General features: G+C 44.9%; 1 pseudogene; it reads right to left on the bottom strand.

The window, feature by feature from the left end:
- Positions 1 to 3,611: 3,611 nt before the first annotated feature.
- On the bottom strand, positions 3,612 to 10,025 carry LOC120224884 (annotated as a pseudogene).
- Positions 10,026 to 12,127: the final 2,102 nt, after the last annotated feature.

Here is a 12,127-nt window from a genome sequence, read left to right as displayed (position 1 = left end):
GAATCCCAAGCAGGTTCAGCACCATCAGCACAGAGACAAATGTAGGGGTTGCACTCACTAACTGTGAGATCATGAAGTGAGCTGAAACCAGGTATCAGACACTTAATTGACTGAGCCACCTAGACACCCTACAATGTGAAATTTAATTTTGTGACACCCTTGTCTGGAAATTTAGTTGAGGCTTACTGAACTGAATTGACAGAGATGCTGAGGATCTTGTCCAGTTGTCTGGACTTGTGCACAAGATTTTGCCATGCTGTCAATTTGCAGTAAGCTGAGATTAAGTGACCCAGTAGGAAATCCACAAGGAGAAGGCAGGGAGAGTGGAGGGGAGGAAAAAATAAAAAATAAAGGAAACATTTTCAGAGCTGAGCAACTCATGATCCCTTATTACAAAACGGTCCACTGAGTGTGTATGTGGGATATGAAATAGGCCACGGTGTATAGGATCTTAGAAAACTAAAAGTGGAGAGATGCCTTAAAAGCTCTGGGTGGTGGTGAAGAAAGAGAGACAGAAAATCTAACTGACATCAGGATACTTCTCATTGAAAAGAAAACTATGAATAAATATGCTCAAATGATTGTGAGATGGAAAAAACAAAAAAGAAAACTATGAACCTAAAACTGAACAGCCAGATAAACTATTATTCTAATGGAAGTGCTAAATAAAGATAGTTTTAAGAGAAAAAGTCAGAAAATTCACCACCTCTTTAAAAGAATCTCTTTTAAAAGATCTATTTTTGTAAAAGAATCTTTCTTTAAAGTTATTATAGGATTTACTCCAGAAAGAGGATATTAAATTCAACACGTAAAATTGGGACACAAGAGGCAATAACAAGAAACACAGAAACTTCTTTCTTTGGTACATTTGAAATTAATTTTGTTTACATTATATATATTAGCATATGTATAAATATATATATATATATATACACACAATATACATACATATACAATAACAAGAAACAGAATTTGTTTGGTACAATTGAATTTAATTTTGTTTACATTATATATGTGTTTTATATTTGTTTACATTATATATATATATTTCTTATAGAAATAAAAAAAGTAAAGAATAATTCTGTGACTAAATGCAACCAACAAAACACGGAAGAAAATTTTCTCAATCTGATAGAGGACACCTATGGAAAACCTACAGTTAACATCATGTTTGATGATGAAAAATTAACTGCTTTCCTCACTTGAGCTGTTTTTATTCACAATACTTCTGACATTACATGTGTTTCCCCTCCCCACACACTAACCAATTCTCCAACACTTTGGACACCAGCTGTACATCCTACAGGCCAATTCAGTTCAAACCCAGACTACTGAGAATCAGCACAGTTTAAGGGTTTAGCCCCACAAGACTGCCTTCATTTCAGACAACCATCACAAGTTAAATTCTATAAGTTTTAGAACAACTCACAGAACTTGGAAGACACTTTACTTACTATTACCATTTATTGTAAATAATCCAGATAGAGCAGCTGGTTGAAGATAGGGTGAAGCCAGGAGAGTCCCAAGCATGGACGCTGCTTTCCATGGTCCTGGGGGCCCCACTCTCCTAACACTTGGATGAGTTTCCCACTCAGAAGCTCTCTGAAACACTGTTCCTTAAGGGTTTTATGGAGCTTTCATTGAATAGGCGTGATTGATTAAATCATGGTGATTTGACTCAATCTCTAGGCTTTCTTCCTTCCCCAGAGGTTGGATAGGGCTGGAAGTCCAACCCTGGAATCATGCCTTGGTCTTTCTGGCAACCTAGTCCTGGAACTATCTGAGAGCCTGCTAAAAGTAACTGTTATGCCCGATTCGCGAGTCCCCAGAGACCACCAAGGAGCCGACACCAATGCAAGTACAAGAGGGTCTTTATTACAAGCTCGAGCAGGAACTCCAACGCATCCCGATGCGGCGGTGATGGTATGGAGCATCGAACTCGTGATCGCAGGGCTTTTTATTGTGATTACAATGGAATTTGGAGGCGTTCCAGCTTGACAGCCTCCTGGCAGCCTCCTGATAGGTACAGGCTGTCTTGTCAGCACCCGATTGGTTTGGCCCATCTGGCCTGACTGCAAACAGCCAACCAGAACATTTTGGGATATAGGCACCTCTTTTAAACTGATTGGCTGTTGCCATTGCTAAGGAAGTAATTAAGGGCAGAACCTGGGACTGGGCTCGGGCCTAGTTCACTCTCAAGATGGAGGTTTATTCTAAAATGGAATCAGTCAGATTTAGGTATCACATTCCCTCCTCTTCTTGAGACTTCTGTGGACCCAATCATGGGTCCTCTATGAGCTCGAGGTCTTTCGAGCTATCTATGTTTTGGTGATGTTGGTATTGTGACCGGAGGACCATTAATTGGATGGCCCCCAAGCGTTCTTTCATAAATGTAATTAGTATATTAAGAATGCAAGGTCCAAAGGTTAGTAACAGCAATAAAATCAATAGGGGGCCTAATAAAGTAAAAATCAGGGTATTTAGCCAAGGGGAGTTGTTAAACCATTTCTCGAACCAACTCTGGCTCAGTTTATAATCTCCTTTTCTTCTAGCCAGGCCTTCTCTTACCTTAGCTAGAGATTCTTTGACTATCCCCAAATGATCAACATAAAAACAGCATTCTTCCCTGAGGGCAGCATATAATCCACCTTGTTGGAGGAATAAAAGGTCTAAGCCCCTCCTGTTCTGCAGTACTACTTCTGCTAGTGAGGTCAAGGATTCCTATAAATGGGCAATAGAGTTTTCTAGGTTCTGGATGTCAGCATCTATGGCCATTCTTAAGTCCTGATAGTTTTTACTTTGGGTTGCTAAGGCTGAAATACCAGTCCCTGTTCCTGTCACTCCCAGGCCCAGAAGGACAGTCAGGGTGAGAGCAGTGATAGGCTCTCTCCTGACCCGCATCAGGTAGCTTGACCCAGTCAGAGATGTTATAATTTCTTCATTGGCATGGTAGAGGACTCAGGGCACTAGCTAGACCAGGACACAGAAGTCTTTGTTGTGGTTTAGGACAGCACTATGTACACAAGGGGTGAGACCCATAGAGCATCCTTGGTCTGGTGGGATTATGTATCCATTGTCCTTAATCTGTTTAGTTTGGTTGCAAATGTGTGAATGTGAAGCTGGGACCTGTCCTATGCATAGGTCCTGTCCTATTATAGACTGCAGGGTTAGCCTACCTGTGTTTGCCTGCTGCCACCGGCACTCAGAGGATGTATTAGAAGTGTGATATTGGCCCAGGATGGCTATTCCTTCATAAATGGGGGGCTTGGGATTATAGCATAACCAACAAGACTCGGTTAAATCAGGCCTGATAGAATTGAGAACTTTAAAAGTGTGGACCATCAGGTCCCATAAGGGCTCTGGCTCCTTGAGGATGGTGGTTGCCATGGACTTAGTAGTAATGAGAGTAGTGTTGGGTTGCCTATGGGTCAGGCGGATTGGAATTAGGGCCTTATCAGGGCCTATGGTCTCTCTTGATTCTGATTGAAAGGGGGCAAAGGCCCATTTGACCATGAACAGTACTCCTGTATTATACCCTGATTTATATAATCTTAATCCCCAGGTTGAATCTTTGTCCCAGTCCTTAGTTTTTTTACCCTTGTTGGTGAATGTTAGTTGTAAAGGATTACATCTAGAGCCAGGCTTACAGGGGGCGGTTGAGCATTTGCGTCAGAGGGAAATGAGAAATTGAGAGTCCTGGATCCAACTGCAAGATCCCGTGGTCTCATAGCCCCATCACCAACAGTAATAATCTGACTGGTCCCCACATTGAGCTGCCTTGTTACTAGAAACTGGGACCGGACATACATAAAAACAGGTTCTGTGTAACTCCTGCAGGGCGGTATGGGTGAAGGAGTACATCCAGGGACTTCTGGCCATCCTGTCCCTGGTTTAGGTCATGGGGCTTGTTCAAATACGCTGCAAAGGTCAAATTCAAATGTAGGCCACCATGTATAGAGCAGATGGGGCTCAACCTTACTAATTATGGCTTGATTTGAACTGGGCATAATGACCTGCCATGTTACTTGGAAGGGTTGGTGAGGATTTCGGTTTTGGTTGGCCTGACAAGGTAGAGTACATATGGTTAGTAGTCCTAAGGTTAAAGGCCAGTTCATGCTTTCCACTGTAGTTTGAGCTTTAGTGGATTCTCTGGGTCCTTGACGGCCCTCCAATCTAGATTTGGAGTCAGGTAGTTATCCTTGTCAGCAAACAGGTTAGCTGGTTTGGCGTGGGTGTAGTGAACCCAGCAGCAATGCCTTCTACTTTCAGGGCCATTGGGGTGGTCAGTAGCACAACATAAGGTCCTTTCCAGCATGATTTCAAGTTGCCCTGGTGGTGTCTCTTCACCTAGACCCAGTCACCGGGGCGGTACTTGTGTGGCTCCGGAGGTGGACCTGCCAGGTTTTACTTCAGTGAAGTCAGTTTCCCAGTAGGCCCCTGGGCGTCTTTCTTTTATACGAGTTTCAAGATTATGGGGGTTCTGGGTAGCGTTGGTCAATTGACAGGCTCTGCATTTGCTGACGATTTGTTCAATTTTGGAGTTGTCATCTTTAATTTTAATGTGTGACTGTCTCACCAGGTCTTGTAGTCTTCTCTGTCTCATGTGGGATGCTTGGTGTATTTTTCCCATTTCCTCGGGCAGAATGATTTTGTTATCTGAGGACCTCCACCAGCCCTTAAGGTATTGGGTCATAGGCAGTCCTTTAATCCATTGTAGGTCCTCGAGTGAATAACAAGGATTCTCTGGTAGGTTGGGGTCTCCCGGATCTATGATTTTGACTGTCAGGGCTGGTGTGCCTTTGAGGGCTGCTTCTTTAGCAGCCCGGTCGGCCATATTGTTGCCTCTGGTTGTCAGTTATATCCTTTTGATGGCCTGGACAATGGATGATAGCTAGTTTTTTGGGGAGCCATAAAGCTTTGAGGAGAGCTAGGATCTCCTTTTTATTTTTAATAGTCTTTCCCTCTGCCATGAGGAGCCCCCTTTCTTTATAAATTGCCCCCATGGATTTGAGCAGTGGCGAAGGCATATTGACTATCTGTGTAGACATTTAGTTTTTTTCCCTGCCCCAGAGTTAAAGCTTTAGTGAGTGCAATTAGCTCAGCTTTCTGTGCTGAGGTCCCGGCTGGCAGGGGCTCTGCCCAAATGACCTTTTTGGTGGATACTACTGCAGCTCTGGCATACCTCAGTCCTAGATGTATGAAGCTACTGCCGTCTGTACCAGGTGACTTCCGCATCTGGCAACGGGATGTCCTGCAAGTCCAGATGGGTGACATGAATATGAGCCAGGATCTCAGCACAATCATGGAGGGGAGCCTCCAAGTCTGGGTCAGGCAGCAACGTAGCCGGATTCAGGGCGGTCGGGGCCTGGAAAATAATTCTGGTAGGGTTGAGTAGCAGAGTCTGATAATGAGTCATGCGGGCATTACTGAGCCATCGATCTGGTGGTTGCTTTAGAACTCCCTCTCTTGCATGAGGGGTGGTGACGGCCAACTCTTGCCCCATAGACAGTCGGAGGCCGCGCCGGCTCCAACAGGTCCAGGGGTCCCTGAAGGATGGACGGTGTCGGCGAAAGAGAATGAGAGAGCCCCGAGATTCTTTCTGATCACCAGGCAGGCATCTCTGTCCTGTCAGTTTTGGTGTCTTTATTTAAAGGTTCAACAACCATATGAGGTCAGAGAAAAGGAATTTCTTACAATGAGAGGTCCTTTGTGATATCAATTGCAGAATTATCCCAGTCATGGTGAATTTACAACCAAGGAAATAACAGGATGCTCTTAGTGAAAGACAGGATAACATATAGGTTACATTGTATACAGATAAGTTAGGAGTCATTCTGTCTGGCTCTCAAGAGGATGAATGATTCTGAATTGGTTAGTTAGTGGAAACTACCAAGGGGGCTCTATATGTATCAGTCTTTGCATCTGGGTTTATGTTTTAATTACTCTTATCTATCCTCATCCCAGCTGCCAGTGTAAGGGAGGATGTCTGTGGAATGTAGGCCCTGAGGAAGGGACTGCCATACATCACCAATTAGTAAGTTATGTTCGGTACTTATNTATAAATTAGGCTCTTCTGATATGGGACCAGGCTCAATAGTAACTCTTGTGTTCTTAACCCCCTTTATTATCTAAGTCTTGGATCTGCAAGGCCCATAGGAAGAACCTTTTGACAATGATCCACAGAGCTCTTATCTAAAATCTCTTTTGTAAAGGCAGAAATATGCTTTTCCTATGAGGTAACTGTGTTCAGAATATGGGTTTGATATGGAATATTGTGAGGCCTGGTCAATACCAGCAGGCTCATTTCCAACATGAGCCAGTAGTAGCAGAAGGAGATACTAGTCTTCATTTCTCATGGCAGAAGCTGTGCGAACATTGCCATTTCCTTGCTGTGACTGCCATCCAGAGAGGCCGGTGCGGCTCCCGGCAATAGACAATTTACCTGCATCCTTAACCAGCCACAATCATGCGGAGGCATGGTGGCCAACTGGATGCCACTGGGTCCAGTTTCTTGGAGATGTAGGCCACAGGATGGCACCAGGGGCCCAAAGTTTGGGTGAGGACCCCTTTGGCAATACCTTTATGTTCATCAACAAATAAATGGCAGGGCTTGGTGATGTCTGGTAGCCCTAAAGCGGGGGCCGACAGTAAAGCCAATTTTAAGGCATCAAATGCCTGTTGGTGTTCTTCAGTCCATGTCCAAATGGCACGGGGCTTTTCCTTGGTTGCCTCATAGAGTGGACGGGCCCTTTCAGCAAACCCAGGGATCCAAATCTGACAAAACCCCACCGATCCCAGGAATTCCCTCCTGACGAGCACTGATGGGGGTAGAGATCCTCAAGACCATTTCTTTTCTTGCAGGGGATAGCCAGCGCTTGACTTCTTTTAGGATATATCCTAAATATTGGACTTCTTTTTTACAAATTTGGGCCTTCTTGGCCAAAGCCCAATACCCCAGTTCTCCCAGAGTTTGGAGCAAATGTGCAGTGTTGGTCAGGCAGGCATCTCTGTCTTGAGTGCCTATCAAGAGATCATCTACATATTGTAAAAGAGTTAGCTGGGGGTGTTGGGAGCAAAACTCACCCAGGTCTTCGTGTAAGGCCTCATCGAAGATGGTGGGGGAGTTTTTGAACCCCTGGGGCAGCCAGGTCCAATTCAATTGTCCATTCGTGCCATGCTCGGGATCAGTTCATTCGAAGGCAAAGTATTCCTGGCTGTTTGGGGCCAAGGGGAGACTAAAAAAAGCATCTTAGATCCAAGATGGTGTACCAGATACGAGTCAGTGGAAGGGTACTTAATAGGGTGTATGGATTGGGCACTGTGGGATGAATGTCCATGACTCACTTGTTGACTTCTCTTAGGTCTTGGACGGGCAGATAATCATTAGAGTGGGGTTTACAAATTGGCAACAGGGGTGTGTTCCAGGCCGACTGGCAAACCATAACGCCCCTAAGTCCAGTAATCACCTGATGTGAGGAGTTATCCCTCTTTTAGCTTCTAGGGTTATGGGGTATTGTCGGACTCTGACTGGTTCAGTTCCTGATTTGAGTTCGACAAGGATTGGGGCCCGATGCTTGGCCAATCCCATGCCACCTGTTTCAGCCCATGCTGTCGGGAACCTCTGTAGCCAGGACTGCATGTCTGGCTCCGTTGGCCGAGGTTCCTGATGCAGGCGATATTAGTCTGCCAGCCCTTCAGTAAGGACGTGTATGGGTTGTCCTGTCTGGTCTAACACTTTTGTCCCTTCAGAGGAGAAATGGATTTGTGCCCCCAGCTGTGTCAATTAATCAAGGTCCAGAAGGGGGTAGGGGCATTCTGGGATGACCATAAATGAGTGGGATACCCAACCCATGCCCAAATCCACAGTTCTTCGGGTAGTCCATGGGTATTGCTTGACTCCTGTTGCTCCTTGGACCCATGACCTTTTGGTTGACAATGGGACCCCGGGCTGTAGGAATACAGAATGTTGGGCTCCTGTATAGACCAGAAAGTCTGTAAATTTCCCCTCCACTTCGGGGAGGGGCACCGAACCCTGTTCTCTCTAGTCACTGTCTTCTCCCATAACTAGGATGGGGGCCTTAGGTTTCTTGTTGGGACAATCCTTGACCCAGTGTCCCTCTTCTCTGCAATGGGCACATTGATTGCGGCCCATGCAGTGTTTTCTCCCCTCCTTTTTAGTTTCCTCCTTACCGTGTTCTGGGGAGGCCAGTTGCTTGAGACGGTGTCTTCGGTCGTCTGGATCTGCTGTGGCAGCCAGCAGTATCTTTGCCAGGTCCCGGCTCTGTCTCTTTTCAGCCCTAACTTGTTTATTTTCTGCATACTCCCTGTAATTATATACTTTCTCTGCCACAAACACTAAATCTTGGAGACTTTTTTCTCCTAGTCTTTCTAACTTTTGAAGCTTGCAGCAGATATCTGGAGCCGCTTGGTTAATGAAAGCCATGGCCACTGCTCATTTACTGGATTCAGTTTCCCGATCCATGGGAGTTGTACTGGCGAAAGGCTTCCATTATTCTTTCGAGGAAGGCTGTGGGGCTTTCCTCGGAACCCTGACTAACATTATAAACTTTGGCCATATTAGTGGGCTTGCGAGCTGTGGCCCTGAGACCTGCCAATAGAGTTTGGCGGTACCCTAAGAAGTGCACCTTACCTTCTGCTGTGTTGTAGTCCCAATCTGGGCAGATGAAGGGGAAGCGCACGTTAATACACGCCTGATCTGTTGTGAGGACCCCAGTGGGGCCAGGAACTAATTTCCTGGCCTCACTCTGGATGCGTTCTCATTCCTCAGTGGTGAAGAGAACCTGCAACAATTGCTGACAATCGTCCCAGGTGGGCTGATGGGTAAAAAGGACAGTTTCCAACAAATTAATAAGGGATCTAGGATTCTCAGAAAAGGGAGCATTTTGAGATCTCCAATTATAAAGATCACTAGTGGCAAATGGCCAATAGTGGTGTGGCTGATTGCCTTGGGCATCAGGGGGGCCCGTGGCCCTCAGGGGGAGGATAGTGGAGTCAGGTCTTTTCGAGGTTGCACCACGGCGGCTCCTTGTCCTCTGAGGGGGCCTCCATTTGGTCCCGTGGTAGGGCTGAGGGGCCAGCTGGTGGCTCCGGTGGTAGCTGTGGTGGAGCTGCTGCTGCTGCTGCTGCTTCATTGACAGGGGGCTGTAAAGGGGATTGGTATGGGGGTGGAAAAATCAACTCTTCCTCCATTTCTCCCTGCAAAACGGGGAAAAGAGAAGCCGAGGGCTTAGACTCAGGTTGTTGGGACTTAGCCTTTCGGGGTGGTGCCCGTTTCTCAGAAGTAACTAAAATAGGGGCTGATGCAGAGGAGGGTGGCACCTGGGGAGGTAAAAAATGTTTAAGCCATGGAGGGGGATCATCCATCAAGTCGGCCCAGACTACAATGTATGGAACCTGGTTCGGGTGGCCCCTGTGGGGCCAAGAGACCTGTTGTTCTACTCTGCAGATGGTATCCCAGTTAAAAGTTCCCTCTGGAGGCCAACCAACGTTTAGGCTTGGCCATTCCGAGGTGCAGAGTCTGAAACTTTCCCTTTTTAATTACTACAGAGAGATTATGCGCTCAAGCTCTAACTTCCTTGAAATGAGCAAGCAATAGGTCTAGGGGTGTGGAGGGTGTCTGTCCCATCTCGTCAGTCTCAGTTGCCCAGTAATAAAAGTCTAACAGACACAACCAACAGCCACAGACACACACACACAGAGACGAATAACAAAGTTCGCCGCCCACACAAACACAGAGAGACAGATAACAAAATTCACTGTGCACAGTTCGCTGCACACAAACACACACACAGAGAAACAGATAACAAAGTTCACTGTGCATGCCGCGGCAAAGGAACTGAAGCTGAAACTGGAACTGGGACGAGGGCTTTCAGTTGGATTGTGGGCACAACCTGCTTTGTCCCTCTGAACCAATACAGAATGCAGGTTAGGGGCAGTCCAGTGAACACTTTGTCCCCTTCGATACAGAAGGAGCCTGGAATGTCTTCCAGGTCTCCCGTGACCATGGCCCCCAGCACGTCTGCCTTGACCACCTTTGGTCACCTAATACAGATTTGTCTCGAGACCAGAGTTACACAGATAAACACAACAGAAAGAGATTCTTACCAGCTGGTTGGCCCTCTGGTTTGGGGGTCCTGGGAGTCTTGGGGCATCCCGGACGAGCCCCCAATGTTATGCCCAATTCACGAGTCCCCAGAGACCACCAAGGAGCCGACACCGATGCAAGTACAAGAGGGTCTTTATTACAACCTCGAGCAGGGTCTCCAACGCATTCTGACGCAGCGGTGATGGTATGGAGCCCCGAACTCATGATCGCAGGGCTTTTTATTGTGATTACAGTGGAATTTGGAGGCGTTCCAGCTTGGCAGCCTCCTGGCAGCCTCCTGATAGGTGTGTGTATATATATATATATATATATGTGTGTGTGTGTGTGTGTGTGTGTGTGTGTGTGTATATTTCTTTTATATCACAACCCCTAAGATATATGTGTGTATATGTGTATATATATATATATACATATACATATATATATGTATATATGTGTGTATATATATATGTATATATATATTTCTTTTATATTACAACACCTAAGATAAGGGTTTATCTTATGTTATGCCCAATGTTATGCCCAATTCACGAGTCCCCAGAGACCACCAAGGAGCCGACACCAATGCAAGTACAAGAGGGTCTTTATTACAACCTCGAGCAGGGTCTCCAACGCATTCTGACGCAGCGGTGATGGTATGGAGCCCCGAACTCATGATCGCAGGGCTTTTTATTGTGATTACAGTGGAATTTGGGGCGTTCCAGCTTGGCAGCCTCCTGGCAGCCTCCTGATAGGTGTGTGTGTGTGTATATATATATATATATATATGTGTGTGTGTGTGTGTGTGTGTATATGTGTGTGTATATATATATTTCTTTTATATCACAACCCCTAAGATATATGTGTGTATATACACATATATGTATATATGTGTGTATATATATATATATATATATTTCTTTTATATCACAACCCCTAAGATAAGGAATAAGGCAAATATGTCCACCTCACCACTTTTCCAGCATTTTATTGTGGGTTCTAGGTAGTGCAGTAAGAGAAGGAAGAGAATAAAATACACAGAAAATGGAAAAGAAACAAAAATACATTTATTCACAGATAGGATCATCACATTATCCTCTATGTAGCAAATCCTAAGAAATTCATATAAAATCTTACTAGAATTGATAAGTGAACCTAGCAAATTTGTAGGATACAAGATCAATGTACAAAACTCAATTGTATTTCTATATACTAGTCATAAACAATTCAAATGAAGGTAAGCACAATGAGATATAACTTCACACCTATCAGAGCAGTTTGTATCAAAAAGATAAATAACAAATGTTTGCAAGGATGTGGAGAAAAGGCAACTCTTGTGCATTGTTGGTGGTAAATTGGTGCAGCCAATATGAAAAACAGTATGGAGTTTCCTCAAAAAATTAAAAATAGAAATACCATACAATCCAGCAATCCCACTTCTGGTATTTATTCAAAGAAAATGAAAACACTAATTTGAAAAAAAAAAAATACATGCAGCTCCATGTTAATTGCAGCACTGTTAACAATATCCAAGATATGGAAGCAATCTAAGTGTTCATTGATAAATGAATGGATAAAGGGGATGTGGTAACACACGCATGCATGTGCATGCACACACACACACACACACACACACACACACTGAAGTATTACTAATCCATGAAAAAGATGAACTCTTGCCATGTGCAACAACATGGATTGACTTGGAGGGTATAATTTTAAGGGAAATAAGTCAGAGAAAGAAAATATCATATGATTTCACTCATGTCTGGAAGTTAAGAAACAAAACAAATGAACAAAGAAAAAATAGACCAAAAAATAGACTTTTAAATACAGAGGACAAATTGGTGGTTACCACAGGGGAGGCGGGTGGGAGAGTGGGTGAAATAAGAATGGTGATTAAAAGTATGATTATCTTGGGGCACCTGGGTGGCTCAGTTGGTTAAGCGTCCGACTTCTGCTCAGGTCATGATCTCACAGTTTACGGGTTTAGGCCCCACGTCGGGCTCTGTGCTGACAGCT

Source organism: Hyaena hyaena, unplaced genomic scaffold (genome assembly GCF_003009895.1).
Source record: "Hyaena hyaena isolate Hyena2069 unplaced genomic scaffold, ASM300989v1 scaffold_1277, whole genome shotgun sequence".
NCBI lineage: Eukaryota > Metazoa > Chordata > Mammalia > Carnivora > Hyaenidae > Hyaena > Hyaena hyaena.
Note: the sequence above shows the minus strand (reverse complement) of the source record. Positions and strands in the feature narration are given on the sequence as shown.